The sequence below is a fragment of the Protopterus annectens genome, chromosome 1.part1, assembly GCF_019279795.1.
Source record: "Protopterus annectens isolate FY-2018-M chromosome 1.part1, PAN1.0, whole genome shotgun sequence".
Lineage (NCBI taxonomy): Eukaryota > Metazoa > Chordata > Ceratodontiformes > Protopteridae > Protopterus > Protopterus annectens.
Window position 1 is genome coordinate 1,334,416,110 of NC_056726.1, and position 14,619 is coordinate 1,334,430,728.

The following is a 14,619-nucleotide window of genomic DNA, read 5'->3' on the forward strand; positions in this document are numbered from 1 at the left end:
TTACTTTAATGGAGAGTTTTTTCGCCAAAAGAAAGGCGTGGCGATGGGACCATGCTGTGCTTCGCTATACGCCAATTGTGTACTCTACCATTGGGAGCAGGAATTTGTGTTCAACACACCATGGAAAAAGTTCATTACACATTACACCAGATATTTAGACGATATTTGTCTACTATGGAATGGTTCTATTAACGACCTGAATGGGTTTTTGGAACACATCAATGGATGTACTGATTTTCTTAGATTTACTTATAACATTGACCAAGATGTTTTACACTATTTGGATGTAACATTAATTAAGGACTATGCAAACAGCTGTTTTCATTCCAAACTTTTTAGGAAGACTACCTTTTCCAACGCGTACCTTCATTTTTTTAGCGGGCACCCTTTTTACCAGAAAAAAGGGATAGTTAAGGGCCAACTGATTAGAGCCTCGAGAATGTGTAGCACTTTTGAATATTTTTTGGAGAAAGCTAACACACTCCGTGGCTTATTTATAGAAAAAAAGATACCCAGTCAACTTGATTAATGGACTGGCCCAGGAAGTTACTGATAACAGGGAATCTAGGGATTACCCTTTATTAGGTACCGGGACAGCCGGTACTGAGTTAGTGATAGACAACAACACCTCCAAATTTAAGAATAGTTTTGTATATACATATTCTTCAGACTCACAGGTAATAGAACAGGTCATCTTAAAGTACTGGCCCATTATTTCAGTGAATGAAGATATAAAACATCTCATCCCTTCAGTACCAGGTTTCATTAGAAAAAGAGGAACGAATTTGAAATAATTTTTTTGAGAAAAACAAGGCTGTTAAGAATGAGTCCACTAGAATGAAGAAGGGTACCCATAGATGTGGTTCATGTAACCAATGTGCCTTCATGTTGAATAAAGAGATTATTTCTATTCCTTCCAGAAATTTTAGATACAAGTTTAAACAATACTTTAATTGTGCCACCAAAGGAGTGGTATACCTGGGAATCTGCCTACATTGTCACAGTTTTTATGTAGGCAAGACAGAGAGGATTTTTAGGAAAAGAGTCTATGAACACCAATATGATATTAGTAAGGGTAAAGTGACCAATGCCTTTTTTAAGCATTCACAACTATGTCAAAATATGCAAATTTAGTTCACAATTCTAGAACAAGTGACACCCGACCCACGGGGAGGGAACTGGGAAGCTAGGTTGGAGTATCGGGAACTGTTTTGGCAGCTTAGACTGGACGCAATTAGGCCACCGGGCATGAATGATGCCTTGAATATAAACAGTGTGCTCAAATTAAGAAGGGCACAATTATAATAGGGGTTCTTGTAGACTGCTTTAATTTCCCAATTAAACATACTGTTATTGGATGTACTTGCAGTTTAGCCTAATGCCCTAGTTTGGTTACCATGTGCGGTATTGGTAATGAAGAAGTTACATTTATTTACTTTATGGTCTAGTTTAATATTTATCATTGTCATGTTTATTAATTTCATTACTATTTAATTTATTTTTATGTGTTTTTATATGTGTTGTAATATATTATACATTATTACATTTTTATTTTTGGCATTACTGGATTCAAAGTTGAGTTTGAATTTTGGATTGGAATATATATTTAACATTTAACAAAAGTTTATACACAATGTATTTTTAAGAAACTGATTAGGGATGACTCACATGCGGAGGGGGGTATGTCATGTGATGTTGTATTTAGTATTTAACATGGCTGACTACACAACAGATTTTTTAACCTTGAAGAAGCTCGGTGATAACCGAGCGAAAGCGCTTGGTTTATTGTTTGTTACTGTTTGGTGTGATTCAGATTACGTACCAATAAATGTTCTGTTCTCAACCTACTGTTTCTAACCATATTTTTTGGAGATTTGAGATCTGAGCATTGCCATTTAGATTCTTGACATAGTTATAGAATGCTTTGTGGTTGTCTTTGGAATCTTTGGCAATTGTATTTTCGTAACTAGCTTTGGAGGATTTTATGAGGCATCTCAGTTTCTTACTGAGGCTAGTAAGGAGTTTTGCATCCTGGGATTTTCCTCTTTTCTGCAAAAGTTTCTTCCTTTTGTTGTAAAGTTTGTTTATGGCAGGGGGCCACCAGATTGGCTTCCTTTTTTGGATGAGAGCATTTTGGTTCTATGTGGGATGGCACGATTCATGCATGAGTGGATGTGCTCGTACAGTGCCTTAGTGTAGGATTCAGCAGTTGAACTTTCAGTTCCCGTCTGCATGGGTGTCATGAAGTTTGTCACTTCTGACTTGAGTAGCATGAAGTTGGCTTTGGAGAAGTTTTTTATGGTGGTTTCTTTACTGGGGGGTGAGGGTGGGATGTGGATGTTAAGGGTGATTAGCTTATGGTCAGACCTGACTAATGAGGGGGTGACCATAGGTATGGAGCATTAATTTCCCATGTTGGTAATGACCAGGTCTAGGATATTGGAGCCCCTGGTGGGACTATGGATTAGTTGATCCAGGGCATTGGAATTTATGAATTCCAAGAACCATTGCACAAAGGTGTTGGGACATGAGTAGTTTTCCCAGTTAATTGCAGGGTAGTTAAAATCACCCAGTATTAGGGTGTTTGGTCCTATCTTAATATTTTCCAGTATGTTTAGAAAGGTGTAGTGAGAATCTTGGGGTATGGTGGGGGATCTGTAGCAAGCTCCAATTTGGATTGCAGTCTTACCTAGTGTTAGTTGCACTTGGAGAATTTCAGACGCATTGTGTTGGACAACTAGCCTGGTGGTGTGAATATCCTTGGTGAATATTGACACTCCTCCACCTTGCCTTGATGGGGCAATTCAATTATTGATGAGGTATTGCAAATTAGTGTCTTTCTGCTATGAAAAACATTCATTCAAAGCTGGGACTAGTGTATCATTTCATGAGTTCCCTTGACCCCCATTTCTAAAAAATGCAATTTCCAGTCTAGGCTTTCCCCCCTTTTCTTTTACAACAGTTGCCTCCTGCTTAATCTCAACTAGATAAACTCAGCATGGTATGTAACAGGATTTCAAAATTCATTGTGGACTCAGTCTGTGATACTGATCACCATACTGATTTGTTACAGCTTAAATGGCTGGCTGTAAGTGATAAGGTGACCCTCTGCCTGACTCTCCATGCTCTTCCTACTTTATCTAACTTCCACACTTGGAGCTCCCTCTAGCTCCTCCCCAAATAGTTATATCATATAATCAGAGAAAATACAAAGCAGCTAAATCAGTTGGCCATTAACACCTTGCCAGTACCAACACTGGGTCTTACCTCCCCTTTTCAAGGAGGGATAGGCCAGCCCTACCAGGGTGAATGTATGAATGTCCATCTAATTATCTAGCTGCTTTTTGAAGGAAGAGAAAGTAAATCACACTGCTTAATTTGGAGATGAAATTTGTTCCACAGAAGGGGTAGGCACTGAGTGAAAAATGTATCTCTCCGCTTTATTTTGTTTATTTTTAAATAGATTTAAGTCTCTAGTCCTAGTAATTGAATAATCATAGCAAATATCACCCCTAAGAAGACTACAGAATACTGAATACACTGAATACAGGGATAGAGCTTCCAGTTTCTCTTGGTGTTTCAGACTTTTAAGTCCTTGATATTTTTAGTTAGAAACCTTTGCAGTCTTTCCAGCTGACTGATGTGTTTAGTGAGATATATCCCAAAGTGGGCATTGTATTCTACGATAAGCCTAATCAGTGCAGAATACATGGGAGTAAGTACTTCTTTTGATCTTAAAGATGTATGTTTTACAGTGAGCTGCACAAGGTAAAGGGACTGTCTAACCACCATTGCAACATGATGATCAAAACAGAGGGAACTAGCCATCCATGTTGCAAGACCTCTCACTACAGTCCCATTTTAAGTGGGGTGCTGTCTATACTGTAAGCTGGTGGGAGGAACTGTTTAACAAATGCAACAATATTGCACTTTTTGGGATTTCATTTGACCCCGTTTTTTGTGCATCAGTTGCTAACAAAAGTAAGCTCATGCTGGAGTGCCTGTATATTGGAGGGGAACTAGAGGATGGTATCCAGTTTATAATCATCTGCAAACTTGGTTCATAGGTAGGTACTAGGCCATTTGCCCAAAGGCATTTATAAGCCTAGCCAGAATGTGTTGGCTTTTGCTGCCCCTTTAGATTAGTTCCCTGTGCCTTTGTCCAGCAGAGCCACTGAAGTGATCCCCGTGGTAAACTTTCTGTTTCCCATCCACTCATCAAGGTTTCTCTTGAAGAGTGTTAGTGAGAAGCTCTGCCTAATGTAGATTGGAATCTTGTTCAAGAACATGGGAAGTCTCTGGGACAGTAATCTATCCCTCCAGCATGTCCTATTTATTGTTGTGGTGAGGTTTAGATCCCTAGAGCGTGTGGCTTGAGGGGATATAGCTTTCTTTAGGTGGAGCATGTCCATCAATTCTGGGTTGGACATGGCCTTGTATGTCAGGCAGAGATCACCTCTGAGTAGGCGGTATGCAACCGAGTACAGCTGGAGTTTCTTCAGTCGAGTTGCATAGGGCATCTGTTTGAGGCCAGTGATCCTCTTGGTGAGGTACTTCTGTGGTCTTTCCAGCTGTTGCAGGTGTCTTGTAAGGTACAGCCCAAATGGGGAGTAGTACTCTATGATGGGTCTGATGAGTGATGTGTAGAGGGGCACAATGACCTCTTCTGATCTGGATGCAAACCCTTTTGTGATTAGGTGGGCCACATAGAAGGATTTTCTAACCACTTTGGCAATGTGATTATCAAAGGATTGATTACTATCTACTTGGGTCCCCAGATCCTTTATTATGTCTTCCGTATTTAGGGGACTACTACCTATGTGGTAGTTTGTGGGTACTTTGTTTTTTTCAAAGGGGATGACTATACACTTTTTGGCATTTAGCTTGAGGCCATGGTTTTGACACCAGGCATCTGTCTCAGTGAGACCCTTTTGGAGGATGTCTGTGTCAGCTGGAGAGTCAATTAATTATAGCCCCTAGTTTGCAGTCATCTGCGAACTTGGTCAGCCAGAGTCCCCCTGTGCTTGCCTGTACCTCTGAGAAGTATATGCTGAACAGGAGGGGTCCTAGGATTGAGCCCTGGGGAATGCCACTTGTAATTGGTTTAAAGTCAGACCTAGCTCCCACAACTCTTACCATGTGGGTTCTGTCCATGAGCCAGTTGGCAATCCATCTCATGATGTAGGGATTTATGTTCAGGGTGGTGAGCTTGTCTAAAATACCAGAATGGGGAATGGTGTTGAAGGCCTTTGCGAGGTCTAGGTAGGCTGTATGGACCACCTTTCTCTCATCTGTAGCCTTGGTAACTGTCTCAAAGAAGTCCACCAGGTTTAGGAGGCATGATCTGCCCGTAACAAAGCCGAACTTGGTAGGGTCCAGTGTTTGGAGGTTCCCAATGCCTCTGTTAATGAGATCCATGATGATGAGCTCCATAGCCTTGCAGACCAAGCTAGTCAGGCTTATAGGGCGATAGTTCCTGGGGTTTGTTGTGCCTCCACCTTTGTGGAGTGGAATAACCATTGCTGTGCACCACTCTATGGGCACGTAGCCTGTGGAGAGGCTGAGTTTGAACAGTGTGTTTAGGTGAGGGGTTAAGTTCATCTTTGAGCCCGTGTAGGATGCAGCCTGGGATACCATCCATTCCCATTGATGCTGTGTTTTTGGCTTTGGAGAGGGCTTTTTTAACCTGGGTGTCTGTGATTTCAGGGGCACTACATTCTTCTGGTATGGTTATGGGCCCTTTTGGGGGTGATGTTTGCATTGAACCTGTCTGCCAGGATGTTGGCGATATCGGTCGGTTCAGTATATTTTGTGTCATTCTGCATTAACTCCGAGCAGATCTGAGAATTGCCACTTAGATTCTTGACATAGCTAAATAATGCCTTGTGGTTATCTTTGGAGTCCTTGGCAAATTTTCTTTTGAAACCAGAGATTTTCATTTGTGATTTGTAGATCAAAAATTTAGACTCCAAATAACAGAAGTCTTAAGGCATATGACTATATCCCTGGGGAACTTCACTTTTTGCTGTCTGCAGAAGCACCTGTCACCCTCAATCTGTGGAATTTGTCCTTCAGCAAGTTTTTGCACTCTATGTAAGTATATAGGAATCAATTTAGAGTGTATTTGGTTGGTTTTTATGCTGACAAGATGCATAGTATCAATTGTCTAGGCAAGGTAAATGTATGCTGTATGGACAGTGTGCAAACTGTCCACTGCTGTGTCAGCCTCTCAAACAATATGCTAATAAATGCATCTTTTATTTAAGGTTTTGGATGCATGATACATGTTTGTTGATTTTTACTTATTAATCATTTGTGGTGTAAATTTTTATTGGTCAAGTCTCTGCTTTTAAAAATTGAGTTGTGGTTTCATTGATCTGATGAAGGCCCTATAAATAGAAGGGGATGATGAAAGTGCTTAGTCTTTTAGTAATGTGTTTTTGTTTTGCTGAATAAAGTGATTTGGGAGTCATTGTGGTGGAATTCCTCTGTTTCTGAGATTTAAAAGTGAATCCGTCAGTACTTGTTGAGTACAATTTATTAAGTGGCTAGGTATATTATCAGTTACCATGGAGGATGTAATTTTTTGTTTTACAAGGTACTTTTATTAAATATTCTTTTGTGATAATTGGGGGTCAGAAACTTTCTGGGATATGGGGGTTGTATAATTGTCTCCAGGGAGATGGTTGCACTGAATTTATTTACTAGTATGTTGGCAATATCCACTGGATCTACCTAGAAGTTTCCATTTTGATGAGGTCTGAGTAATGCTGAGTGTTTTTCCTTACCTTGTGATGTAACTAAAAAAGGATTTGTAGTTGTTTTTATCTTCTGATGTTATTCTGAGTTCAATGAATGCCTTGTTTTCCTGATGGCATTTTCAGTTCTTTTGATAACTTATTTATGTTGTCCTTGACTTGAGGGACTTTAGTTTAGTTTTACTGTATATCTACTACTGATCATTTTGTCTTCTTCAGCATTCTCTCTCTCTCTCTCTTCCTGCAAAGCTGCCTTGTGGGATTCTTAGACAAGAGAAGACAAATCAAAAAACTGAGTGTCACTCACACCTTCAAAGCTTCTTTACATGCATAGTTATCGTCCCCATATGGATGTGTAAATTGGTAGAGCATATCCACCTGTATCTCCTGATGTATTGTGTAACTATTCCACATCTTTTTGGATGTTCTAAGACAACGTGCCCCTAGGCTTGATCTAATAATGGGCTATGAGCTCAGTGGGACTACTCAGTCAACAAATTTCACAAATAAATAACAATGATTTCAGTTTAAAGACCTTTTCTGAAATTCCTTCTAGTCATTCAACAGTTATTTCTGCTCTGTCTGATGGTGTGACATATCTTTAATGGTACATCATTCAGAAGGGTATTCACTTACAAAGTACTAAAGGACAAATTAGATAAAGGCAACTGTGACAGAATACTCACAACTCAGAAATCTTGAAAAGATATTTTTATCTATTTGTTGGCTTTGGTTGCTTTTTGTTATTTTTTATTATTTTTTATACCTGGTGATACATTTGTTCAGGACATTTTGGTCCTTTTCTGTTTCTACAAATATTTTTATCTAGCATGAATAAACTTTCCTTTAAAAGTGCAAGCCGATGTTGAGATTGGAGTGGATTAGGACAAGCATAGCTTGGGACAAAATTAATGCCTGTAGAATGGAAAAATCTTAAAAAATTAAGTTTGTCAATGCACTGCTTGATCTCTTTTGTCTTTTCACATTTTGTTATGATGTCCATAAATTCTGTTATTTTATCATTTTTCTAGTGTGAAATATCATCTTGCCATATGCCGAGAACTCTTTTTTTTTAAACTGAGCAGGTCTAGCATTACATCAGCATTTGCATTACTCTAGTCCTGATGATGTTACATGATGTAGCTGAAAAATTTAGCATATAACTATCTTATGCAATTATGCCTTGATATGATTATTTATTTTTATTCATGCTTTTTCACAATGTTTATCCTGCTAGACTTGCAGTCTATTTTCAGCAGAAACCCTGATGGCTGCATGGGAGAAAGTCTGATTTGGAGACAACAAAGTCAGTGTTAGTTTGGAAGTCTTTCTTGACATTTTCATCAGGGTTAAGTGTTGAGTTGCTGGTATGTTGCTGAATGAGGCTGAGTTTGAAATATGAGTTCATGAGACATTATTTGATGTTACTGGGAAGCTATGTAAGCTGGCTGATTATGATTAGCTTACTTGTTATAGCAATAATCAGCACAGGAGGTGCAGCTATATCTAGTAGACTTCCCTTTCCAGAAGAATGTGAACCTTCTACATTTTTCTCTCTGCTAACACTCATCCAGTGTTTTTATCTTTCTTAGACAGTGGTGTCAACATTCATTCCTAGAAATTATCCATTAATGACTGCAGCTATTTCTGGCTGTGGTGGCTATTGCAGGAAATATGAATATTCCATGCTACTGCAATCAGCATTTATCTATTCTGTTCAGACATGAGAAGGTGAGAATGCTACAGTTTGGAGAACAGTTTTAAGCCCCGTTCCATTTAAACTGATCAGTGATGAACATTAATGTGATTACTCACAGTAGCAGTTTCTAAATCACACCTCTTATTGAATGCCAGCTCCAGAAAGATGCATTATTATTTCTCTGTGTGCATTCACCCTGCCCCTGATGCCATTAATCCATCATCACAGGGCTTGAAGGTTTCTAGGGATAGTGCTACCCCCAAAAGATGTCTTCATGTGAGTTCTTTTAATATGCTGAAGCTCATTTTTATTATTATTTACTTTTTTGTTTGTATATTAGGTTTCTCCGACTGGGTTTAGTTTAAAAACCCTTTTCAGCAGAGGCCCAGGAAGAAAAGCTCCAACATATAACAAATGTAGATGTTGAACATCGAGCATTTAATGATTTTGTCAAATAGATAATCAATTATGTGATTAGTGTTTAGGAATTCAAAGAAATGGATGCGATAGAAAGAACTAGGGAGGGCAGAAAATGTTAATATTGCAGTTCAGAGGTGAGGTTAAAAGCAGGTTCATAGATAATTACACATATGGTTATGATAAAATTTATATTCAGTAAAAGAATAAACAGGAAACACAGCCAAACCAATTAGTAAACAATTACAAGAAAATCCTAGCCAAACTAGAGTTTTCAGTGCGCGATTTTTTAAAACCTCTTGTAAACGAGTATAATGGGATATATGCGAATGACCCCTTGAGGACCTCAGGTGTTTCAGCTATATGGCAATTATGAATACCCATGATTTTTTTCTTTTTAAGTCTGTTAATGAACAAATTTAGGCCACAGTGAAAACTCTAGCTTGGCTAGGATTTTCTTTTTTTTTTTTACTAATTGGTTTGGCTGTGCGTACTGTTTACTCTTTTATTTAGTTGTCAGATGAGTTATTGATTCTTCCTGTGGGAAGTTCTGTTTCTCAAAGATTATTTGCAGAATGTGCAAGTGTTTTCAGTGGGAGAAGAGAAAACACTTTGAGTTGTTACAAATGGAGTTTCAAGAAACTTTACCCATTCCGCTTGTTCTATCAGCTATGGAGGATGTATGTGCTACTGTCTGCAGTTTTCCTGATAGTCAGCCAGCTGCCCCAAAAAAGGTAGGATGTATAAAGCTCCTCAGTGTATTATGTTGTTGTACATTCTTCCCAAACCTAACTGGCAGCTATAAGTTTAGTTAATCCTACTGCTGCTAAACATTTAATTAATTCCAATCCTTCTTTCCTCTCTTTTTTGACTCCATCACACAGGAATTTGTTCCTACACTGTCAGCTAGACACCTCAATTCAATGGGCTTTTTCCATATGAAAAAAACAGATCTTTATCTAGATCTATTTCTAAGGTTTTCTACTCAGACTTTGCTCACTGCATGGGAATACCTCAGGTTTTTGGGTCTCCATGTGAAAACGCTACAATGGTATCTGAAGTCTTTTTAGTCCCGGTACCAACATCCTTTGTCTCTTCAAATCTCAGTGCTGGGGTCTGTCAGAAGAGAAATAATTTGGTGGAAAGAGCAAATATCCTTAAATCTGGGATTCTCCTTCCCCTCCTTGTTCGAAACCAGTCAGTCACTACAGGTAGCTTGGACTTTGCTTTGGGAGCAGTTTCAGGAGGGAAAAAACTGTAAGGTGTGTGGGATACCAAGGTTGGATAAAAACACATAAATATAAGAGATGCTTGCTTGCCCTGATCAAGGCACTAAACTCTCTGAAGCATCTATAGTCCCTAGGACTTCTTCAAATTAAGGCAATATGTGAAGATATGTGAAGGCTGCCAGCCTATCTAGATAGAATTTTGTAGATAATTCTGGCATTTGTAAATATTAATATAAGCCACAGGCTTGTTCTCTTAAATGGAAGAAAACTGTGTTAAATGCTGAACGTCAAAAATGTAGCAACAATGCACGCTGCTGAAAGAAAGCTGATAAGTCAAGCCTTGTATGACTGTTTGATCTCAAACTCAGAGCCATAGTGTCTGAACCAGCAGATTCTTTCTATTGTTTTGAGACCAGAGTTAATTGCTAGATTTTACATATATAATGTCTTTAATTACTGTGGTTTCCTGACCAGGTGCAAGATCAAAGCTATGTTAAACTCTTGAGTTTCTGTTAGCCTGGGAAACCAGAGAAGAATGATGTAATCTAAAATGAGTCAGCAGTGATGTATTATCAATTTAAAAGACTGTCTCAGACAGACAGAGAGAGAGAGAGAGAATTTTGGATTTTGTCTAAAGCTGACAACAACTCATCAGTACTATGTTTTGCTCTATATGTAAATTTATTTAGAACTGTGATTGCTTTTAGATATAGATAGAAAATAGTAAGTTTAGTCAAGCTGTTTTCTGTATTGATGTCAGAACTATTCTACTGTATTATTTTAATCAGTTTCCTGTGATCTCTGAACTCTTGATTAGCACTGTATAGTAAGAAGTATTGTCTTGTGTTTTTATTATTTATTATTAAATATTTTAAACCTTTCAACCGTGACTGTTTTGTGCAGAGATAATTTAAGGTCTAGTGTACATTGCATGTATATAGTGATACTGTCCAAGCCACTCCAATAGCTTTAGTCCTGGCTCACACTTACTATTTGGATAATAATATTGCACAGTAATAATTGGACACCCTTTGGTAAGGGCCTTTTCAGTAGCTGATATTAGTGGTTGGTGGCAGCTGGTACTACCTTATACACTGGCAGGACGGGGCATAGCTGGAGAACCTGTGCCAGCTTTCCCGAGGAGTGTCTGTATGATTGTATATAATTCTTATCTCAAAGTGTGTGTGTGTGTCAGCTACTTGGGCAGGGATATGAAGCACTGGTTGGAAAGAGAGGGTGCTGGAGGTTTTAGCTTGACCACTAGGCTGAGAATTGGTCCCTATAGCTGTGCCAGTGGGGAGTCTTATTAGGGATCTGGAGGGAAAGGGAGAAACCAGCCCCAGACTGACTGCGACCTCTGTGTGCTCTTAAGGGAAATTATACTTTGCTGTGTGTGTGTGTATTTTTATCCTTCCCAATGTGGACACCCCTCACTGGTGTTAGTGGTGAGGAGTGAGGCTCCTTGATTGTTGTGCCAGTGCACGGATGTCACACAATACCACCGTCATGTGGTACAGCAACAGGCAAGAGGGAACCAGATCATATCCCCTTTGCACACTAGCCATATTATCTTGGGATATAGCTTCATAGCACAGTCTCACTCTACAGGCATCCTACCTTCCATCAGAATGTGTGTCAAACAAACTGAGCAGGACAAGAACAGACCTTTACAAATGGAAACTAGATCAAGGGTCTTCTAAGTTTTGACCCACCTGTGGGGAGTTCTTCATGTAGTCCTCTTGCCTCTTCCCTAAATAATCACCTGGCAGGAGTCTGCTCCAGGCCTGATAAGACAGATGACTTTTCTATTCCTTGGACAGAAATGCTCCTGTACGCTTTTCTACCCTTTCCACTGATATCCAGGGTACTTCTGAAGATTCAGAAGGAATTTCCCAAGATCATTGTGGTGACTCCCTTCTGGTCCAGGCAATTGTGGTTTGCCTTTCTTTTGGAAATGGCCAGGGACAATTGCCATAAACTTCCTCACATCCGGGATCTACTCACACAAGGACAGGGATGTTCAATACACTGTGACATCAATCATATTCAGTTGACTGCCTGGATAATATAGTCTTAATTCCCTTTAGGCACCTGTTTACAGAGGATGTGCAGCAGGACTAATGGAGGCAAGAAAACATGCTACTAGAAAATCATATATTAGCAAATGGAAAAGGGTTTCTAGTTGGTGTCAACAACATAACCAGCACTAATTCATAGCTACTTGTTCTCTAGTTTTACAATATTTGTGTGGGTTTCTATCCTATGATGTTTCTTACTGTTCTATCAAGGCTCATTTATCAGCTATTTCAACATTTATTTATTTATTTTACATTTGTTAACCGGGGGTGTCTGACTGAGCCGAAAAGGCCCTTTTTCAGCAGAGGCCCGGGGAGAAAAGCTCCACAAAGAAAAATTACAGACACATTTAGTTATTTAGACATAATCAGTATACACACAAATTACAAGAGACATGTTTTTACAGTGGTATGCACAAACAAACAGTTACAGTGGAGAACAATCAAAAAAGATATTAATTTTAAAAATAAAGGTAAGTAATAGATTTGTGGTGTACAGCTGAACTTTGGAATGTAGGTAGAATACATACATAGTACACAGGTACAGTACATACATTGTAGATTAGCCAGTGTTTGTGAGTAAGATTGAAAAACTATTATAAATTGCTCTAGATTTAGTATGCATATGTTATCCGCTTTCACAAGCCTGGGGAGCAATCATGGCACTGCCAACTTTGCTTGAGATGTTGCCTGATGAGGTCTTTAAAGGAGGCTTTGGATGATGTGTTTTGAATGCTAGTAGGGACAGAGTTCCATTTTTAGCCACCGAACTACTATATAGTGCATCTCCAAAGCTATTGCAGCTGTTGGTGACTTCTAGTAGTAGTTTGCTTGATGATCTAAGAGGCCTTTTGGCTGAGTGATGTTGTACTAGGTTTTTGAGGGCAGGACACTTATTGGGGAGGTAATAGATAGAATGAGAGAGGCAGAGCTGATTGTAGGTTAGGAGGTTGGGCAGTTCAAGCCAGTGGAGCTGTCTCAAAGCAGTACAGTGATGAGTTCTATATGAAATTTGCAGCAAAATGGGCAATTCTGTTATAGCAAGCTTCCATTTTGCTTAGTTCAGTTTTGTTGAGATTAGTCAGAATGGGAGATGCATAGAGTAGGGTGGATAGAAGTTGGGAGCGAGCAATGGCTGATCTTGTGTTGTTGGTAAGAAATGGTTTGATACGGTAGAGTGACCCCAGTTTGGCATGTACTTTTTTAATAGTTAAGTTCAGATGACTATCAAATTTTAGGTGGGAGTCTATGGTTATTCCCAATAGCTTAGCCTGTGCCACTGGAGCAATTGAAGTAGCATTTGTGGAGTAGATAGTGAATTGACTGTTAGTGTTTTGTTAGAACTGGTTATAATCATAAGCTGAGTTTTCTTTGGATTGAGGATAAGTTGGGCTTTGGTAAGGTAGTTTTCAACGTCAGAGAATGCTAGTTGAGTTGTTTGCAGGAGGGTGGGAATGTTTTGTGCAGCACAGATTAAGGTAGTGTCATCTGCATACTGAATTATAGATGCATGCTGTGTGGAGGTGTGGAGGTCATTTGTGAAGACTGTGAATAGTAGTGGTCCTAAGATAGAACCCTGTGGGACTCCTATAGTTATGGGCAGCTGAGGAGAGAGAATTTTCCCATTTTACAGCTTGGTACCTGTCAGTTAAGTAGCTTTGGAACCAGGTAAGAGTGGAATTAGATAGATGATATTGGTTTAGTTTGTTTAGCAGGATTTGGTGTGAGACTGTGTCAAATGCTTTGGGCATATCCAAAAAAAAAGAGTTGACACTTGCAGACCTTCATTTTTGAGACGGTTTACTGTGTCTGTGAAGCAGAGGAGAGCTGTAGTGGTACTATGGGCAGGTCTGAAACCATGCTGAGTAGGTGACAGGATGTTGCAGTCTAGGAGATAGTTTAGCATCTGGGTATGGATGCATTTTTCTAGGATTTTGGCCAGGGGGGAGAGTAAAGCAATGGGTCTGTAGTTATTAAGTTCAGTGGAGGTCCCGCCTTTATGTATGGGTGTAACATAGGATATTTTCCAGAGTTGGGCACATAGTTTTCAACAATTGATCTGTTTATGAGAGTGGAGACTGGGACAGCAATAGCATCTGCTGTACGTTTCAAGAAATAGCTGGGGAGTAGGTCGGCTGCTGTTGTTGAGGTTTTTAGTTTGGAGAGCATGCTTTTGATTGAAGTGGTGGAAACTGTTTTGAGGGTAAAGCTTGTATTAGTGTTATTTGTGTTGGGGGGATAGTGAGGAAGGAACTGTCCTGTGATACTAAGGACAGAATTGAGTTCACAAAGTGGGAGTTGAATTGTGTTTCGATGGGAACTTTAGTGTCAGGGTGGTTGGTTTGGGGGTAGCCTTTTGGGTGGATTTTAGTAGCTGGTTTACATTTTGCCAAAATGTTTGCGGGTTGTGTTGGTATTTAGTTTGTAATGTTGTATAGTAG